Consider the following 17,058-nt stretch of genomic DNA (forward strand, 5'->3'; position numbering starts at 1 on the left):
TCATTGCTTGACAGGACCCGCAATCGTCGGTACAGTGCCCCGAACACAGACACCACAGGAAGACGCGCTGAGGATCTGTAATAGACATTTCCGACCCGCAGTCGTGGCATTTTTTAAAACCAGACTTTGGTGTCGAAGGAGTCGAGGAAGACAACATTTTTCTTGCAGAAAACTGATATGTGCCATTAATAACTCGAAGCAAAAGCTTTGGAAAAACGGAACTGAAACCAACGGGTGCTGCATGCGCTATTTATACTTACGATGACGTCGACGCTCGATTGCGGCCTCGAAGGACATCGACATGATGGCATCGCATACAGCGCCTTCTGCTGAGAGAAACATTTTTACGAAGCAGCAGAGCTGGCAAGATATATATCACAGGTTGAGGAATACGTGGGTGGCCACAATGCAATCGAAGGAAAGGTGTGGTCAGTGACGAATCAGAGGATTCAGTCACTTATCCCCAAGGGGGACCCGTTCCTTGTAAGGCTAGAGAGGTGAGCTGGCTACACGATATTACCCTATGGGTGGCAGCAACCAGGACGTCACAGGCAGACCCTGCTCCCTTGGGGACAACTACTCCCATTCCGCAGAGGAACTCTAAAAATCCTGCTCTCTTGGATCAACAGTAAAGTCATGGCTTCAGAAAGGCACAACCAACAAAGCCACTGTTTGTTATTGTGCCATAGGATCCAAAATCCAACCTGAAGAAATACCTGGTAAGACTACCATGAAGAAGAAGAGTATTCGAGTAATACTAATCGCTCAGTGGGTAGAAGCAAGCAATACAGTAACAGGGAGGAATGAGTGAGTGATGGAGAGCGCTCAACTGGAAGAGAAAAATCACTATAATCCTCTGCTGTGGAGGGCCTAGCAATGTATCATAAAAAGAAAAGAAGGACCATTATCAAGGAGAAATGAAACCCACAAGTTTCAAATCAGCATTGTTGTAGAAGCTGATGGAAACTGGGAGATCCTCCTTGTTAAGGAAGCAACCAGCTTGCGTGCGAGGGAAGTGCAAGGAGAATTGAAGGTAGAGAAGAGCCGGGGAATGAAACCCCAAAGAAGAGAGCCAGTCTTGAGTGGTGGCGTGACCCAAAAGAGGTGGACTGTGCATTCTGGTAACTATGCCACGACCAATACGACGCTGGCACTGCATAGCCTGGGACAAGAAGCAGAGAGAGTCAGAGAGAAAGTAGAAGCCATCCTGATGGAACAAAGAAGTCCCTATCCTGCAAGCAGGCCTTGTGATGCCAGCACATGGAATAGAAGGTAACGGGAGACGCAGGTTTTCAGCCGAAATTTAGCCGAATACTGACTCTAAGCCAAAGTTTGTGATACCCCTTAGTTAGTTTAAATTAGTGTTGGAAGCTCTCTATTTCTCTTTCATTTGTGCTGTATTAATGTAATTACCTTCCTTTATCTACTTTCCACCTGCACCCACAACATCTGCATAGTTACATTTGTAGTAGGATTTTTTCTCTTGAATGATTTAGCTTGTAAATATATTAGTAATCGTTCATGTATTATGTAAGGAAAAGAGATGAGTAGCATTCCGCTTTGCTGGTCATCATTGGAACATGGAACTCCTTTGGCTCCATGTTCCACCAGCAAGAGTCACAGCAGTTGGAAGGAGATGGGCGGGATGAATGTAATAACAATAAATCCCTTCTATTAGTCACCATGTACGGTATGATCATTTCAGGGATTTGTCCCAATGTTATCTTATGGAGGACAGGAGGAGGACAGATACACTGCGTTTACTTACCCCCTGACTCTGATTTACCCAGATGTCAATGTTGATCATCTAGTGGTCGCTGGGGGTCGGTCTTCTTCCGTTGATTCCATTGGGTGGTGCCCAGGAGTTACGGATTGAGGATTCTACTGGTCAGGTGCAGCTGCAAGATGCTCCCTATGGCGATGAAGAAATGCAAGCAACATCGATGCAGACCTCCTGAGGACACTTCACAGGCTGGAGAAAGGCAAATTCCACTGGAGGTCTCCTCACTAAGGTGGCGACAGGCGCCCTTCCATTTGCGGTCACAGAAGCTGCTCCAAGACAGGATCTCTTGATGGTGGAATGCTTACATTCCGGGAGAAGGGGACCTGTGGCATGATCTGGCGACCACTGAAGTTTCAGTCTTGAATGCAGAAAGGTGACGCTTCTGGCAAGGCAGTCCATAAAGAAGCTGGTCAGTTCATCGGGCAGTCCAGGGACACTTCCAAAGACTCAGAAGGGCAGGATACTTGAGAAGGCATTGAGAATAGTTGGTCCCACTAGTCCGAGGGCTGAAGTGCTGCTTAGGGTCTTCGGAGATCAGCTATTCACACAGGGCTTCACCAGGACAGACACAGAAAGGAATGCTGTGTCACTTCAGGAGTTGTCTTCGAATTTCGAGCAGGCTCTGCTTCTTCGAGGGATTCTTGGCTCCAATGATGATCTACATTTAGGACATTAGCCACATTTAGTAGCTGTAAGAGGTAAACACAAATGTGCACACTAGAAATAATGCAAAAAAGGTCAAAATGTATCTGCTGTCACCGGCTTGTCTTGTGATGCCCTTCAAAAAGGCAGATTAGGTTAAAAAAAAAAAACAAAGCAAAAAGAATGGGTGGTCCATGGGAACTGTGGAGGGAAAAGTTGCAGAAAGAGAAATCTTTCCTAACACAGTAATATTTATTTCTACACTTGTAAGTCCCGATCTCTGAACCCTGCTGTTGTATGAGGGTTAACTGAAAAGCCTGGTTTTACCCTTAAAAAGAAGATTGGATGTCTTGTCCGGGCTAACAACAATTGTAATGGAAATGTATTCTGGTCTTCACACAGGGGCTTGAAATTACTGTTGCCTCAGGAATTCGCTCTGGTATAAAATCATTGAAGACACTTTCAACTTGAAAACTTCTAAACATTTATCAAGTCTAAGTGCCCTGTAAAAAGAAAATACAAACAAAAAAAAAACATAAGGAGCCCTTTCAATCTGTGGGTAGCCCCCTCTACTTGGAAGTTTATATGTTTAGAAAACAGACCATCCCTAGAGAACAGAAATCCGAGATACAGGTATGAATTAACCACTTCAATTCTTTCACCTTTTATATGCCACCTGTATGTTTTCCCATTTACCAAAAAACGCTATTTTCGTTTTTATTTAGCTCTAATTTAGGCTTTTCCAAATATTCATTAGCATATCTCAGCCCTTGATCGAGACCTCCCAGAATTAGCACTAAGACAACTGTGTTGGTTACATGCAGGAGGGCGATGTAGGCTATATTGCTTAGTGGTGGGGGGAATACTTTCCTTCCTGACATGCTATAGTCAACATCAGACATAGGAAAGATAAACAGTGGAGCAAGTGTGCAGCCCTGCTTAATCACCTTATTGGTATGGAAATAAGGGGTATTTGAGCTTTCCCTCATTTATAAGGGTTATCTTAGCCCGTCCTTGAGTATCTTACTGATGACACAGTGTTCACATAGCATATTTGAACTAGCTTTAACAGACCAGATGGCATCACGAGGACATCTAATTTGCCCACAATGTATTCCGATTGATCAAGCCAAATGCCTTTTCTACGTCTAGGAGTGGTGCGTCTGGGCTACTCCCCCTGACTGTTATGTTACAGTGATTTATACCTCGCACCACTGCCTTTTTCATGGTCTTCAGCTTTGGCGGATCTGAAAAAGAAGGGTGGGAGGGCTTAGTGGAATAGAGAGGGAAAGGGCTAGAGTGCTTTGATGTGTTGTTGTTCGCATCAGTTTGAAAAAAATTGATCACTGTGTGCTGGGTTTGTTTTTAGTTGGTATGGGTTAGGTCGTGTTTGGTATAGGAGTATGTGTGAAATGATTTGTGTGTAATTGGTTATGTTTTCTGTGGCATGTTGTGTTTAGTTGGGTGTTGCTGTGTGTGCATTTTGTGGTGGTTTTAGGTTTCTGCTGCGGTAGAGGTATGTGTGTGTTCTGTTTGGTGTTTGAGGGTGAGCATGCAGGATATTGGAACATATTTTGTAGGGTTAGTGATGTTAGTAGCCTGTGCCCTTCTATGCAATGGTTGTCTCGGGCTGGCATGGTACATATTCTTTTATGGTGTTTTGTTTAAATGCTTTCTTTAGTTGGGATATCCAGGTTTTGGTTCATTAGGTTTTAATTGTTTTGGATGTTTACTCTTGTGTTGGCTGTTTCCCTTCGACAATGTTTCCCGTTTAGCTCAGTGAGTTAAAGAGCCATGTTTTTAGTAATTTTATGAATTTTAGGTGGTCTTCTGTTATTCGTATTTCCTTAGCAGGTGAATTCCAAAGTTTTGCCGAGATACAGGAGAATCCTGATCCACCAAATTTCCGCTTTGAGTATTGTTTTCGTTCGACGCGAACATCGTAGCTGAACCGCAGTGTTCGTTTTGGTTTGTAGATGAGACATTTTTCTACGTATAAATTATGCTCGTTGGCCATAGATTGCTATGTGGGTTATAAAGAGTGTTTTGAAGAAGATAATTTTTGTGACTGGTAGCCAATGCAGGGTTCTCAGTGCTGATGTGATGTTCTCTCTTGGTCAGTCTGAGGACTAATCATGCTGTCTTTCAATGATGGTGATCAAGGTAAAGCAGTGACCAACCGTGCTAAAACCGTGTCTAAAGCCTACCTTGTTTGGCTACAGAATATTGCTACTGTGGTGGAAAAAAGGAATACTCAAGATTCCGGTGGGTTGGTGAACAATTTATTAATAAAAATAAATAAGATCAAAGCCAACGGCGCACAAGACTTGGGTGCAAGTGAGAGGACTCCCCTCCTTCTGTGCACCGTTCTCTCATAACGCAAAGGAACATATGCATTTCAATGGCACGGGTGGTCCAGACAGGGCAAATAATTATACTGAAACCATGTTGCTATCAGAGAACAAAGCCCCACTATACAAGCCTTTTATGACAACTGTGTTCGTTTATGTTAGTCAGTGTTATCATCATATCGTAATGCAATTAGTAAAGGTGAACATACTCCTTAAAGGCATGGTCTAGTAAAAAATGTTATTTAAAAAATAGATAGGCAACATTAAAAAAAATACTAGCATTCTCTTTTTTAAAACTTCCTATGTAAAATTTTGAGCTATTCAAGCTCAAAATTCGCAAAAAGCAAGCACATGGGCGCAAACATAAATACATTTTTAAAGCTCGGAAAACTTAGAAAAAAAAACGCAGCTAGTGCTTATTTTTTAAAAAAAAATAAATAGCACGAGATTCAGCTGCAGCTTTCCTGCTCTGGTCTCCGGTCCCCGTCCTCCGCGTACAGCACTAATGAAGGGAAAGCCACCCAGCAGTAGCTTTTGTTTACTACAGCTGGCTGGCTTTTCCTTCATTAGTGCCGCCAAAGCAAAAGCCAGCACAGGAGGGCCTCCATTTCACAAAATGGATGCGCCCATGTGCTTGCTTTTGCGAATTTTGAGCTTGAATAGCTCAAAATTTTACATAAGAAGTTTTAAAAAAGAGAATGCTAGTATTTTTTTTTATGTTGCCTATCTATTTTTTTTTAATACATTTTTTTACTAGACCATGCCTTTAAAGATTCACACACGCTTTGAGGCAGGGAAGAACCTTTACAGTATGACTTCTGTCTGCTAAAAATGCTTTTCCTAAAAAAAACGTGAGCTTAAAACACACCTACATATGCCAAAAGGGAAACACGTCAGAAGCGGGAGATGTGAAGGAGAGTATAGCTACACTTTTGATGAAGTCTTAATTGCAAAGATAATGCGCAGTAAAATGTAACGCCTCGCACAGGCAAGAAACCGTTTTTTAAACATGGCAGTTTGCAGTACCTGCTCACTATCATAATGCAGTAATATGCAAGGGGAGTACATAATGTGTTAAATTCCCAAACCTTCCCCAATACTACCCAAAGCCCATTTTTCAAGTCTAGCTAGTAGACATTTTGAATAGATTTTGCTTGCGATGTCCAATAAAGAAATGGGCATGTAACATTGAGGGTCATCAACGGAACTATTTTTGAACAATGGGACAATTACACTGTGCTTCTAGGAGGCCGGGAGTCTATTGGAGTCGATGATTGCTTCAAAAGGGTTTACCAGGATCGGTAACCACCATTCCGAAAGCCAGATAAAAATGTCTGATTTCAGACAGAGTTTTGCTAGAGGGAAAACATTTTGCTCTTCCCTTATTCTGTCAGCCGTTGGCAACCAGTTTCAAAACAATTTGGAGTCCTTTGCAACTAACCACAAACTGCAAAACGTTCCACGGTTTCATTGTGTTCGTGTTTTTTTATTTTTTGCAGATTTCTCCATTTCGTTTTCAGATGAAATATCTGGCCCGCTGAAAAGACTTAGCGCCTTATAACAGCGTTCAGGTTCCTTTCCCTGCATTGGTCATCAAGGTTTGTGCATGTGTGTGTATAGAGGCCCTCTACTCAGCTTCTGAAAGGGAAAGTCTAGCCCATTGTCATTCTGGTAACCAGTCTATTCTTCCGGTTCCAGGCCTGGTCTCGTCAGTTTGGCTCAAGTGCACTGTGAAACTTGAAGTTCCAGTTCTTTTTGTTGTGCTGCTTCCTTGTAGCCACGATTCATGCAAGGTTTCTGAGGAGTCTGCTGCCAACTGTTAACTGTAGTTTTGTGGGAAGCATTTGAAAAAATAGAAAAAAGACCTGGCCCAGAGAGAGGCAGAGGCACCAATGTACACATATATGTCCACAAATACCAGGAGAGATAGGGATGTGGGTCGCTCTAGATTCACCCACATCCTCTCTGGGGTGCATGGCCAAATTACTTGCCACAGTGATTTGTTGCTCTGCCTACTGGTCACTTTGCTTACGGAAATATTACCCTTCCATTACCACAGGGGTTCGACCTTATGCAGGTAATAGACTTTCCTTTGGACTATCAAGGATACCTGCTTCAGTTAGTAGGATAATGGTGCTTTTGTTTCCTGCAAGTAGTTTTTACTTACTTTAATAAATAACTTTCCTTGTCCCAAGAGTATCTGTTGTATGCAGTGTAATGAATCCATTGAGCCCTCTATGCTTAACACCTCCCTAGGGGACTTGGCAAGTGGGATTCCACTGGAGGTGAACTCCCTCTTTGGGGACAAGGAATACTCAACAAGGGATTTTAGTCAACCTCTCTCATCAAAAGAATTCTGTGCGTTTGTTGGCTATATGGGGATTGAGCAGGGCAATGAGTTGGACAGCCCTTTAAAAGCGTCCAGTGTGGTTTCTTTCTCTGGTTGGTTATCTTCCTTACATGGGGAAAAAGGACCAATGGGTTGCAATGACTTGATGCACACAAGAAAGTAATGATCCTGAATGTCAGACACAAAGCGGATGCTGGAGAGATTGTGACGGCCAGATCTGGAATAACACAGAAGAGGGATTGTCCCCTACAGATAGGGAACCAGTGAGCACTATCACGCAGATGGCATGGAGAGCGGATGAGCAAGAATGATCAGGGAACGCTGCCACCGGCAGTCAGGCGAGAGCTGAAGGTGTTCAAGCCTGGCAAATACGGAAGGGAAATGACCGAACTGAAGCAGTTGACCGGCGCTTGTGGGAATCAAAGCCGAAGTTGTGTCGCAAACCGACGGGAAAAACAAATGCTGAAAACCAGGTATGCAGCAGGGACTGGGAACAGGGAGGAGGGCGGCAATGTCTGCAGGGGACCGAAGAAGGGGTGAGAAACCCAATCGTTCAGAACAGGGCGAGATACCATGAAGGGGTGAGAAACCCAGGAGCTCAGATCGGGGCGAGATATCAGATAAGCGAAGAAGGGTTGAGACAATCCAAACATCTAGGAAGCGTTAGGAACTTATGGTGACAACAAGTAAGACAGACAAGTGATCGCAGTTCAAGGGTGTTTATTGAACAATGAATGCTGTGTGCAGGTTGGAAAAACACCTAATCTAAACCTATATCTACGATGGGAGCAAGCGTCGATCATCAAATGAAAACTAAGGCAGTCGTAGTGGTGTTGTGTCAAAATAAAAAGGGCCTATATTGAGAAACCTATTGCCAAACCTCACAACTAATACAAAAAGGGGTGTGGGAGAGTTCTCAAGAAAAGAAAGAAGTGTTCTCAAATAATATGTTAGGATGCGGTAGCCTGGGTCTTCCTTCCCCACATTTTGTGCAAAGGGTAAAATGGGAGCTTGGGGCACTGTACAGTCTCGGGATTCTCCAGTATGAGACTACAGTTCTAATAGCAGCTCTCAGGACACGTGCTCAAGATCTTATAGCACAAGATGACAGTTCAGCTTTTAATTCTCAAGCTTTCAGCTATCAGGGCCGTCGATGGCCAAGTCTCGTTCCACTTGAAAGTCTCTTGCCTTCGAGGACCGGACGTGTTCAAATAACAAAAACAAAAGTTCCTTTAACAAATGAAAAGTCCTGTTAGGGATGTTCACTGGGTGATGGGTTCACCCCTGGGTCCCCCTCTTCTAGGCGCTGACCCTTCACGTATAAATATATCACAGTTCCTTTATCAATCAACTTTGGGAGATAGCTTCACCCCTGGATCTCCTTCGGTCGGGCTCGGACCCCTCTTTTCTTTACATTCTTGTGTGATGGCTTCACCCCTGGATCTGCCTCGGTCAGGCTCGGACCCCTCTTGCCTTTTGCAGGATTTCTCCTCCCTCAATTTCTCAATGTCTTTTGCTTGGGTGATGGCTTCACCCCTGGATCTCCCTCCTTCGGGCTCGGACCCCTTTTTACTTCACATTCACAATTGTTCAATATCGTTCAGATTCACTTCCCTTTCTTTCACAGTGCTTGTAGATCAAAGTCTTTCGATTGTACAGGGATTTTGCTTGACTCTCTGTATGACCACTTTGACCTATTTTGCCGGCCCTCCTACGGCCTTCTGGTATCTGTAGTTTCTCTCATATGGGGCTTGACCAGATTCTCTTGAGTTAGCACCAACATGGTGCCAGTTTCCCTCTGCAGCTGGTCTCCCCTTCACACTCTTTACAGTTCAAAGTTCATCAGCTTTGGTTCAAAACTTGCCACTTTGCGATTCTCACTCAACCCAGCCCGGCTCTTATCGGTTCTCCCCTCGACTCACCGGCTTTGATGAACCACTTGGCTGTTGACTTCTCTTGAGTCAAGGCCGGTACCACGGGCGCAGGAGCTTCCCTCGCTCTTGCTTATCAGCATAGGCTTGCCTGTGTACCGTTGACATTTGCTGCAGGACACTTGTGCTACTGTTCGCAGTCTTAGGCTCTCTTCCAAGAAGGTTCTGTAGGTCTGGTGATGAAAAAGGGCAAGGTCACGTCTCTCCTCACCACCCTCTCGATTCCAGACACCTTTCTTCTTTGCTTGAACTGCCGTGCCTGCTTAGCCATCTCGTTGAGCTGTCTGCCTTGCTCGCCTTGATCATACTGTGTTCTTTGGCTCCACCTTTTATCCCTATGGGGAAAGGAAAGGGTCGTCAGGTGTGTGTGACTCCGGTCAATTGCCTGACGACGGGGTTGGAACATGTCAAATAGATAAATTTTACTTTAGTCGGTTGTCTTGGATGTGTGAAGGTGTTTGTGTCGGAAAAGGGGTGGCGGGGTTGGAATGTCAGAGTACCCTATGGGACGGGACTGGGAAGGTTCGAGTGATGAACGAGAAGGACCAGAATGAAGAACAGAACATAGGTAATGGTGGGAATTATAATTATCGGTCACTTTCGAATGGGAGTTCTTAAAGTCAGAGGGACGGGATTGGTAGCGATTGCAGAGTAAACCGAATAGCCGGAATTATGAAATGCACAAAGGGGATTGTGGGAATAGTAATGTCTTGTCTGTTCAGGTTGGGAATGCTGAAAATAATAAGCAGAGGAACGGGATGAAGAAGAATGGGGAGTATTTGAGTACAAAACAGGATTCTGAGTGAGGCCGTTTTTATCCTGATGGGGTTTGTGCTCCTAGGGTATTTATCAGATGTGAATGGGTTGTTGGTTTTACCTTTGGGTAAGGGAGATTCAATGGGTGGAAGAGATGATGAGCGGGAATAGCATATAAAAGCTTCAGGGATTACGTTGCCCACACCATCCTCCCGGTGATAGTACAGCGTCTCACCTGCGGCATTTCCCCGAGGATAATCCCAGGTTCCCCTATCCAGGTGATCCTCCCACACTGGTCCACCTCCAGGAACTGGATCCAACAGCGATGGCTGCATCCTGGCCACCTGAATAAGGGATTCTCAAGGTTTTACTGGCAGAATGCCCTCATGTTTCTCTCAGAAGGGACAAGTTACACACTATCCCCAGATGGGGTCAAAGGCAAGACAGCACCAGGTGGGGTGTGAGACGCAGCACCCTAAGGCAGATTGCTAATCACAAGCCTACCAGGCATGGAAAAGGAAGAGCAGCCCTAAGCAAGGTGAGAGAGACTGTTATAGAGGACCATATAATTATAGGCGTAGCCCAGGGACCAGAGATTGCCAGCCCAGGTGGCAGGAAAGAATATTGAAACATTGGGTATCCATAAGACTTGAACTTCCCCACCAGGTGGACAGCCTTGAAGAAGACAGGGACATATATTTGTGGAGATCAAACATCAACAGGAAAAAAGAGCGACTAGAACAAAGATGCTTTGCACCAAGTAATCATGCACATGGCCTGAGAGAATCTCAAGAAACATTGGAGAGGGGGTCAGACCCTCTTAGAACTTTCTGGCTCAAGTTTATGTTAACCATATGTAATAATGGTAGGCAACAGACCATAGGTAGATTAGGGTCTGGACGGGGGCTGGTTTTTCTGTTGTAAGACATCCTGATGAGCATCCCTTTTTGTTTTCAATAGCTAGGGCAAAGAATCATCATAGAAGTAGGGATATGACAGGCCTTATTTCTTTTAATAAAAAGCCTAAATTGCAAACATGACCTCTTGTCCGTGACAGCGCTTGGTGTTCTACTGAGTGTAATACTAGCCTCTGGCCCTATAAAGACAATGGCATGTGTTTTGCTGTTGAGCTTGCTCCTCCATCACTGCTATCAGTCACCTCCCTTTTCCATGCCTGACCTGTAACTGGACAGAACATCATCATCATCATCCTCTGTCTTGCTTGGGTTGAAATAAAGGTTAATTGCCAAAGTCAGCTAAGACGAGATACTGTTTATTTTATTATTATTTGGGTGTATATTGAGTGCGGACCTAGCTTCGAGAAGCATCAGAGCACTTTAAACAGAGGGAACATGGTGAGCGGAGTAAAACAAGGGAACGGGGAGCTATAAATGGGGGAGGAGGGCGAAGGTGGGCAATTCTTCTGCAAGGGATCTACAAGGAGACAGGGATGAAACTGTGGGGCATCAGATCACCCAGGCCAGGTAGGGTGAGGAGTTGGAGGGGGGTGTGGTTAGGTGTTAGGGAGGAGCCGTTCTTTGAAGAGAAGGGTCTTGAGCTCCTTCCTGAACTGTAGAAGCGAGGGGGAGACTGATGTTGACAGGGAGGACGTTCCAGAATCTTGGGGTGTAGACAGAGAAGGCCTGCCTTCTAGTTCCATCTTTCCTGTACCAATCGAGTTCCAGTCTGCACATGTCCTTACTTCTGGTTGATGCCGAGTTTCTCAGTGAGGTAGCTTGGGGACTTCAAGGTAACAGCTTTGTTGACGATGCAGCAGAATTTGAATATAATATGAGCTTGCAGTGGCAGGAAGTCAAGTTCAATCAGGGTTGTAGTAAGGAACAAGTTACTTCCCTGTAACTGTTCTTCTCCAGCATGGGTCTGGCATGGATTCACATGCTCATGAATATTCCCCGCCGTCAGGCTGGGAATCCTTGGTAAAGAAAAAATCAGTATCAGTTTCGTTTCTGATCTGTCTTTCTTAGTAGTAACCAATCACTGATCTCTGGGCCATACTGCCCCCAGCCAATGACTGCCCTCTCGCTAAGCCCCGCCTCTGGCAGCCATCCTCAGATTTGGTAGCACGCCAAGTGGCAGTATGACCAAGTGAAGAGCCGCAGAGGGGTAGGTGGGAGGGTTCGCATGTGAATCCATGCCAGACCCATGCTGGAGAACAACAGTTACAGGTAAGTAACTTGTTCCTTCTCCAGCCTGGGGTCTGGCATGGATTCACATGCTCATGAATAAACAAATACATAGCAGTATACACATGCACAACCACGGGAAGTGGCAACAGGCTCAACATTAAGCAATACAACAACTCAACATTAAGCATCTCTTACCTCCTCACCAGGCTCACCGTAAGCGAACAGGTTGCGCAGCACTGCCTGGCCGACCCTGGACTCCTCCCTGGAGTCCCGATCGACGCAGTAGAATCTTGTGAAGGTCTGTGTCGACCTCCACCTAGCAGTCCTGCAGATGTCCAGCAGGGGCACACCAACAGGAACGCCGTGGTAGCAGCGATCGCTCTGGTCGAATGGGCTCTCGGACGGCCGGGCAGCGGTCGGTTTGCCAACCGGTGACAATTCATAATGCAGCTGGAGAGCCATCTGGAAATGGAAGTCTTCGAGAGAGCCTTCCCTTGATTCACAGACCCATAGTTCACAAACAGTTGTGACGTCTTCCGAAAACTCTTCGTGCAGTCCACGTAGAACTTCAGTGCTCTAGCTACATCCAGCGAGTGCAAAGTCCTCTCGGCCAGCGTCGAAGGCAACGGAAAGAAACCCGGTAACACCAAGGGCTCGTTAAGGTGGGAGTCCGACAGCACCTTGGGCATGAAGGAGGGGTGCGTCCTCAGCACCACCCTCGTGTCATGAAAAGTATGGAGGCTTGCGTGGGGCGTGGCCAGCGCGCGAACGATGCGGACATGAGCCGAGTGAGCTCCTGAAAGCGCCGAAATAATCCTGCATTTTCATCCTGATTCCTGGGGATTTCGTGCGGTATAAACACTGCGACCGAGCTGGGCTCGGATTGACGGAGGTTGTGGCACCTATCTACCCAGACGACGGAGACAAATCTACATTTTGCCGAGGCCCGGCAGCAGAGCTACGCGACCAAGATGGCCGCCGGTGTCTGAGGGCGGACTTCCTCCGACTGATTGAGAGGCCCGAGACGACCTGACACGGTGGGGCACGGAACAGAACGTGAGACGGACGCCCGTGACCATCCTCTCTTCTTCCCCCGCGGGCGGGTGGCTGTGCGCGGGGACCGCGGGACCCGAGATTATTCACCGGCCGAGTCCCCCTGACACCCGGAAGACGCCCGGACGGACCCGATCTGCGAGAGAGGTGGGGGGAGAAATAGCGGCCCTCCTGGGGTCCCGGTGGTGTGCGGCTTCTACCTCCTGATTCGTACCTACTTTGGGACACCACGCCGTGAACACACACCCCCCCGGACGGCGGAAGACAGCAGCGACTTGGCCGCGTCAGAAGTAAGTGAGGGCCCCCCCCCTCTGATCGAACCTTGCTATCGGGTGCCTGCTGAGGGCCGTATCGCACCAGAAGCGAAAGGGGGACCACCACCTGCCTGGGTGGACAGCTAGAAGCGCCAGAGGTCCGCGCGTATTGTGAAGGCCCAGCAAAGGGCGCTAGGCTTCAAAGTACTCTCGCCATATAAACCCCAGGCTTTAGTGGAGGAGGCTCTTGGAACTCACAGCCCTCCACCTGACCTGCTGCACGGCCACCACTCCACACACCTGGGGGGTACGACCACTCCAACTGCGTACATACAACAATACCTGCCCCATCGTAGCAGACACTCCACGACTCCTGAAAATATGGGGAAGGACAGACAGAAGAAACCATCTACACAGAGCAGCATGGATCAGTTTGCCGTCGCTACCTCCCCGGCCCCAGCAGACCCAACAGCACGACCAAACTCCCCCATGTGAGATGACTCCCTCTCCTTACGGGACGTAATGGCGGCCATCGCCAACTCTCGCTCCTCCATGGAGACCAAAATAGACAGTATGGCGGCGGATGTCTCCTTCCTGCACCACGATCTGCAGAAGTTGACTTCCAGAACAGTAGAGGCGGAACACCGCATCTCCGAAGCGGAGGAGAGCATCGGCGGGATCAATCGTCAGCTGTCCCAAGCCTTAAACCACCTGAAAGCCCTGGAATCGAGAGTGGATGATGGGGAAGGAAGGTCCCGCCGCAACAACGTTTGCATCCTGGGCCTGCCGGAGGGGGAAGAGGGACAATGCATGGAATTGTTCCTGGAACAGTGGCTCGTGGACATCTTCGAGCCCCAATCCTTCTCAAAATTCTTTTCAGTGGAGAGGGCTCATAGGATACCTTCGGGCAAACCACTCCCGGGCGCTCCGCCCCGGACTATCATTGCTCGCTTGCTTAACTACCGCGAAAGGGATGCCCTCCTGCAACTGTCACGCTCACAAGGGACGATCACCCATAACGGCTCCCGAATCGCCTTCTTCCCGGACTATACCCGAGAAGTGCAGCGGGCACGACAATCCTTTGAACCACTCAAGAAACAACTTGCTCAAATGAATGTGAAATACGGCCTGCTCCTCCCGGCCCAACTTAAGATTTATCATAAAGGTACTACTGTCCACTTCAACGACCCACAAGAGGCCTGGAAGTGGGCAGAGGCTCACATAGAGGGCGATTGGACTGCAAGACCAAGGAGACCGAGAGGACGACCCCGACCCGGACCTAGGCGGGCCTCCCCGAGGAGACACCCAGAACGGGGGGGACAGGAGATCCTGGAGCCAGCGGCACAACAAGAAGAGGAATGAACAAACTATTGTCCCCTACTAAAGGACCTAAGAACACTGCCGGACCGCCCGCGCCTCCGATCTCGACGCATAATCTACCCACCACGGAAGATGTCGACAATGGGCGCAAATGTGGGAACTCTGGGGAAAGATCTGATTTCTCCCCTGGTCAGACCTCTCTTCTCCCCCCACCCCCTCTGTCTTTCTTGCTTGTTTCGACCCTATTCAAGGGTCTGGTTTTTGAGCTGACACCTTAAGTTGAAGGATCAGCATGTTTGGGCGACAGGTACTTCGTGTTGGGGTGGAGTATAGGGTGGGGGTGAGTTGGGAAAGTTCAAAATTTTGTTGGTTATTTCAGGACTGCCACTTGCTCATGGGCCGAACTAATCACTGTCCCTTGTTAGGGACGTCTTGCACTACTCCACAAGGCAACCCTGCTTCCTTAGTACAGGCGAGAAGTATACCACCATCTCTTATGGATCGCTATACCCTGAAAATCCCCATCATACGTAGTAAATGTCCTCTACACAAATTCGCACATCCCTCATGCAGCACACTAAATCCTTGAAACTCCTCACTTGGAATGTGAATGGGATGGGGTCAGGAATCAAACGGCGCCTTATCATGCAATTCCTAAATAGACATTCCCTTGATGTGGCCCTCCTGACAGAAACCCACTTGGCTGGGGTAAACTGTGCCTTTTTACCAACTATCGCCTCGCCTTTCATGCGGGGTACAGAATGGGCTCCAGGGGCACCCTCATTCTGATACACAAACGTATACCATTTATTCAACAAACCGTAGAACAAGATCCCAGGGGCCGATACATGTTCATCTTGGGAATGATCTGGGGTCAAAGGGTGGCAATTGCCTCGATTTATTCTCCACCGGGTCTGGGACAGGAATTACTGGATGACCTCACCACCCTTATAGGGAAACATCACCCGGACACGTACATCCTAGGGGGGGGATTTCAATGACACCATGAACAACAACACTGACCGTTCCCACCTCCGTAACCGTAACCCAGATACCCCTACCAGATTAGCCAACTTTACATCTGCTCTTGGGCTCCGGGATGTGTGGAGGGAGCTACACCCTGATGTTAGGGAATATTCGTTCCACTCTGGTGCCCACGGTTCTATGTCCAGACTGGATTATTTCCTTCTAGCACATACCGACCTCTACAGGGCAATGTCCGCAAAACTGCTCCCAAGGGGCATCTCGGACCACTCACCGCTTTCGATGGAAATATGTATGCAGGGCGCCCTCCCCCCTAGAACGTGGAGACTTAATAGCTACTACCTAGGGTTCCCAGAGCAGATAGATCGCCTAGAGGAAATATCCGCCGAATACTTCGAAATTAATGAGGAATCGGTAGACAACCCCGTGACATTATGGGAGGCATATAAAACAGTGCTCAGGGGTGAGATTCTCTCCTGGACGACACATAAGAGGAACACCTGGCTCCAAAAGATACTAGAGGCCGAGAAGGAGGTGAGCGACTGGGAGGTTAAACACATTTCTAATCCCACGTCTGAAACTCATCGATCCCTCCAACGCGCCCAAGAGCGCCTTCAGAACAGATCGATGGATGGCGCTAATCAGGCCCATTGGCAGGCTAAAGCGAGGGTATATGAGCTCGGGGACAAGGCAGGCAAACTGCTCGCCTGGCTGTAGAAAAGAGATGAAGGACAACGCCATGTCCGGGAAATAGTTACACCACAGGGCGACAGCTATCACTCAGACGCTGAGATTGCTGAGGCCTTCTCGAAGTTCTACGCTGACCTGTACCGAGCCCCAGCCTCTCCGCTAGACCCCTCCCTCTTAGATGGGGTAACGTTGCCGACGCTCTCCGTGCAGCAGAGGGAACATTTGGACTCCGCCTTATCAGAGGCCGAGATTTCAGAGGCGCTATCTCAGCTCCAACCGGGGAAGACGCTGGGCCCAAACGGATTCCCTGTTGAAACCTGGCAAAAGCTAGGGACAGACAAAATGGCGGCCCCCCTGCACAGAATGTTTCTTGCCGCCCGGGAACAAGGGACTCTCCCACCAGACCTGTGTAAGGCGACCATAGTGGTCATACCCAAACCTGACAAACCTCCACACAAATGTGCTTCCTATAGACCTATATCACTGATTAACAGGGAGGCCAAGGTCCTCGCAAAGCTCCTAGCGAACCGATTACAACTGGTTGCATCCACCCTGATTCACCCGGACCAATGTGGATTTACGCCCCACAAATCGACCCGGATGAATCTACGCCGTCTCCATCTGGCAACGGAGAGATCTCCGATTATAGTCGGACCTTTGGCCCTGCTGGCAATCGATTTTGAAAAGGCATTCGATTCAATTCGATGGGACAGCCTTTGGGAGATCATGCGCCGTATGGGATTCGGAGAAGCCTTTCTGGGGTGGGTACAATTACTCTATACCAACATCCAGGCGGA

General features: G+C 47.7%; 1 protein-coding gene across 2 annotated transcripts in view; it reads right to left on the reverse strand.

Moving 5' to 3' along the window:
* The window catches only part of COG7 (component of oligomeric golgi complex 7), a 1,349,184-nt gene that overhangs the window by 84,168 nt on the left and 1,247,958 nt on the right, over positions 1-17,058 (reverse strand). The window lies entirely within an intron of this gene.

Source organism: Ambystoma mexicanum, chromosome 2q, assembly GCF_040938575.1.
Source record: "Ambystoma mexicanum isolate Mex_15411 chromosome 2q, UKY_AmexF1_1, whole genome shotgun sequence".
Classification (NCBI taxonomy): Eukaryota; Metazoa; Chordata; class Amphibia; order Caudata; family Ambystomatidae; genus Ambystoma; species Ambystoma mexicanum.